The sequence below is a fragment of the Eumetopias jubatus genome, unplaced genomic scaffold, assembly GCF_037043125.1.
Source record: "Eumetopias jubatus isolate StellerSeaLion01/CBP00866 unplaced genomic scaffold, mEumJub1_p1.0 scaffold_11, whole genome shotgun sequence".
Classification (NCBI taxonomy): domain Eukaryota; kingdom Metazoa; phylum Chordata; class Mammalia; order Carnivora; family Otariidae; genus Eumetopias; species Eumetopias jubatus.
The window spans coordinates 81948929-81953367 of NW_028274817.1; the positions used below are offsets into that span (position 1 = coordinate 81948929).

A 4439-nucleotide genomic window follows, 5' to 3' on the forward strand; every position below is an offset into this window, starting at 1 on the left:
TACTCTACTGAGATGAGAGGGCAAGTGGAGGAGAGGCTGTGGAGGATAAAATACTAACAAAGGAGGTGGGAAGCCCAGGCAGCCCAGCTGAGGTGCCAGATATGAGAGTGCAGACATCATGGATCCTCCTTGCCAAGCTGTCTGAGGCAACACCACATGGAATGTAGATAAGCTATTCCCAGCAAGTCTTGTACAAATTGCAGGTCATGAGCAAATAAATTGTTGTTTTAAGCCACTAAGTTTTGGGGTGGTTTGTTTCACAACAATAGATAAATGAACCAAAGAAACTAAATGAGGTAGTAGCACCCCACCCAGTGGTTAGCAGGTGTAGGTGCTCAACACATGACTGTTCCTTCCCATTCAGAAGTGTCTCTGGGAAATGGCTGATCTAGTTAGTGGTGCTACAACTGACATTTAGAATTGACAAATCTGACCTCCAGTGTGCAAGGATGCAGAGCAATAACCACTCCTCATATACTTACAGGGACCTACTGAGGCCTATACAGATTAAGATGTACCCTAAGTCACATAGCTGAGTGTCCTCCCTTTGCCCACAGTTAGCCTGGGCCACCTCAAAAGCAGGCTTGTAGATGAACAAAGTCTCGGGTAATGAAGTAATGTCAGGTAAGAAAAATAGTATTTCTTTGACCAGTCATTCAATCTACTTGAAGGAAATTTACACTTACTGAGTGCTTACTGTGTACCTAGCATTACTTACAATAGCCTCAGAAGAAGGTATTATTATTTTCCCCATTTTCCAGATGAGGACACTGAGGCACAGAGGTATTTTTGTCAGCTATTGGGTTACTGGGAAGCACTGGGACTATTTAATGTACAGGATGTTAACTAGGAAGGTCTTGGGATTAACACTTGTAGAGGAGAAGCATTAGAGGAGGCAGGGTTGAGCAGAGGGTGCTGATGAACTGCAGTGCAGTCTTAATGGAAACCTCAGTCCACCCTATAGAGAGCTCTGAAACTAGGATGGTCTTTCACTGTTGTTCCCTATTGTATTTCTATAGGGAACTAGGCCTTTGTATTCCTGCAACACTCACTGGATTCCTAGTCCCTAATTTCTAGTTTAGAGTTACTTCAACTACTCCATCATTAAACCATCCCAAAAGGGAGAAAGGCTTAAAGAAAAAAAATGATTATAGAGAAAAGTAGAAAAAAATGGGCTCAAGAACCAAATCTGGATTCAAATCTTGAAATTTCTCTTACCAGTTATTTAACTCTGGGAAAGTTATTTAATTTCTCTGAGCTTTGTTTTACCTTTTTGGAAAATGTAATAAAAATACTTAGCTTAAAAGATTGTTTTGAAAATCAAATACAATCATGTACATAAAGCATCTTGCAGAGACCTGGCACAGAGTAATTACTGAATAAATGGCAATTATAATAATAATAAATTACTGTGCACTGGTATGTTTGGTTTCCTCATTTGTAGGGTTGAGTGAATTAAAGTGAAGAGCTACCCAGGAGGGGAAAAATCACTATATCTTTTCTATTACTTGGTACTTATAGGCACTCATCAGCATTCACTCCAGTGAACAAATGTTTATTTAAAAGAATTTGTACAGACATAACACTCTCACTTTCAAAGAGCAGAGGAACTTTTTATATTGTGAATAAAAAACACTGTGGCAAATTAAAACTACAGTTAAGAAAAGAAGGGAAAATATCCCCTTTCCCCAGCCAGGGACTGAGACTTGGATCTAAAGCCAACCCCCATCTCTGTCCTTTAAGTCTAAGAGTGACTTGACTAGAGATCTGATTTTGGTAGAGAGGAGGGTAGAGAGTATGAGGGTAGAGAGGAGGGCCTGGGGAATCCAGTGCCTTTTCTTCTCTAAAGGAAGGCCATCAACAGAATCTATAGGAAAGGGGGTGGCTAGCAGCTGACCTGAGCTGAGGCTACCTTATAGAAGAGGGCGGACCCAAGAGAGGGAGAGATGAATGGAGGGGAAGTCCACACTCTTACATATGTAAAATGGTTGGCATTCACTTGACTCTCAACTCATGCCTCTAACCCCTAAGAAATATCATTGAGTAAGTGCCAGAATAATGGTTTGGAACAAAAATAGTTTTGGACACTTGGCAACACAGATGTCAGCCTGGGGCTCCTCTCATCCTAAGGTTAGCCCCTACAGTAGAGCCCAATGATTTAGGCAGCAAGTTATTTAGGATTTGCGGACTGGGTGTGGCTCTCTGATTTCACTGTGGGGAACTTCTGCCACTGATTTGAAAAATGAGAGTTATGGGAAAGGCCTGCAGGTCTCAGGATCTCTAGACACACAACCTGTACCTGAGAACTTTAGCATATCTGGGAGATTGGCATGGGAGTGAACTCCATAATAACAGCCAGGCCTCCCAAATGAAGATGAAAAGGAGGGCTTGTCCAACTTACCTCTGGCCCTTGCTTAGATGAGATGAAATTAAGGGGCACGTGGGGAAGATATATACACCAAGTTTACTGGAAAGTCCAGCAAGAAGACTGTTGTCCCTTCAGAGCCTAAGGCAAAAGTACAGGGAGGGGGCACACTGGAGCTTTCACCTGAAACAAGGGCCTCCTCTAGCCCTCAGCCCTTAGGCCCCAGGCATTAGACACAAGAGGCAGAGAATCACATCTGGGCCTTCTGCCCTTTCTTCAGCTTCAAACAAGGGCAGGGGTTGAAATGTGGGTGGGAGAGAAGGGATCATCGGATACACTGTCATTAGCACCTGAACCATATCTCTTCTTAAGTCAGAAACCCCAAGAGAAGAAAGAAATAAGAGCAAAGTGAGAGGGGTTGTGCTTCCATCACATTAAATAGGAAACTCAGTAGAGGTGGGGTAGGGTGGTTTCAAATCAGGACATTAATCACTCTGGCCAAGGGGAGAGGTTATGAGTAGCAGAGCTCCATGTGTTCTCCATCTCTTCATTCATCCTGCTTCCGTTTTGGCTTTTTGGGGTTCCGGGACCGACTCTTGGCTTTGCACAGAGGACATATAGGTGCATTCCGATGAATTTGCTGATGACATGATAAGCAGGCCTGGTGGGAGGACACAGGACAAAGAAAGTTAGTGATCAGATTCTTCTAGCCTATGGTTCAGCCTTCTGATCCCCAAGGGTCCAGAAAGCAATTGTGATTTCTCAACAGGAAGAGGTTACTAGTACTTCTCAACAAGTAGAGAGATCAGTGCCAGATGTAAGGGAAGTAAAGGCTATAAGGGGATGAGGGTCAAAGAGGGTTATTGAGGAAAAATATCCAGAATTTGGAAATAAGGCAAAATGAGAATTACATATCATTTTAACATTATATTGGAACATAGTCCAACAGGCTCTATTAAGGATTATTTAATTCTTTAGGATAGGTATCAGTAAACTTTCTCTACAAATGCCAAAAGAGTAAATATTTTAGACTTTTCAGGTTACATGGTGTTAGTTGCAACTACTCAACTATAATTGTTCTACATGGAAGAAGTTACAGATAATACATAAACAAAAAAGCATGTGTGTATACCAGTAAAACTTTATTTACAAGCAAGTCAGACTTGGCCTGTGCGTTCTAGTTTGCTGACCCCTGCTCTAAGAGAATGTCCCTTTGTTTGACTATTTACTATTGATTAGGACCCACACTGTGATTTATGCTAATAAGCTACAAATGGTTGTTGCCCAGTAGAGATGCAGATTATTTCTGTTCCAAAGAAAAGATAATCACAAAGGTTACAGTTTATTGCCCTGTAGGACATCAACCAGTTCTGTATTTAATTTTGCAAACTTATTTCAGCATTCCTTTCCTTTTCTTACTATATAGTTACCTGTTTCTCAAGTGCTTTTGGAACCAGTTTTGTAATCCTGCTGACTCCCTCATTAACAACACATGCTCACTATATATTTGCACAAGTCTTGTCTCTAACTTTTTAAAATTATGCTTTAGCAGAAGCTGCCAACCTTCCTGCATTGTAGCCCCTCGGGGAATATAAAACAATAAAATCAGCTGGTCTGCTATAGCACATAAACACCAACACTTCCTCTGTGTCCCAAGCAAAGTCTGTTTTAGAAAGGCACCAAATAAGTAACTACAAAGCCCCAGTCCTAGGCTTCCATGGGGCTGCTTGTAGATACCTTGCTTCCTCCACAACCCTTACCCAGCTCACTTACCTTCATAGGTGGGGGCTGCTGCCTAAAGGTGGCTGTCTGCCGAGTGTCCTGCTTTCAAGCCACTTGGAGTTGCTGGGCAGCAGCAGCTGCAGCGGCCAGGGACTCAGGGATGGGGGGCTCCTGAGGCTCCGTCTGCCACTCTGCTTTCTGCTTCTCAAAGTAACTTTGGAGATGAAAGACATTAGCGGAATCATTCTGCCGCCGTCTGAGTCTCACCCGAGAATGCGTTTGGACTCGCTGGCAGCGCACGCCCGCAGGCACACAGCAAAATGCTTCCACCCTCAGGAACGGCTATCCTGGC

General features: G+C 42.9%; 1 long non-coding RNA gene across 1 annotated transcript; it reads right to left on the bottom strand.

Annotated features, from left to right (window-relative positions):
* Positions 1-1539: 1539 nt before the first annotated feature.
* On the bottom strand, positions 1540-4190 carry LOC148163103 (uncharacterized). The gene is made up of 2 exons (XR_015769518.1): positions 4139-4190; positions 1540-3026 (listed from the first exon to the last, which is right to left on the bottom strand). It is a non-coding gene; the product is annotated as an uncharacterized LOC148163103 (long non-coding RNA).
* Between the last annotated feature and the right edge of the window lie 249 nt (positions 4191-4439).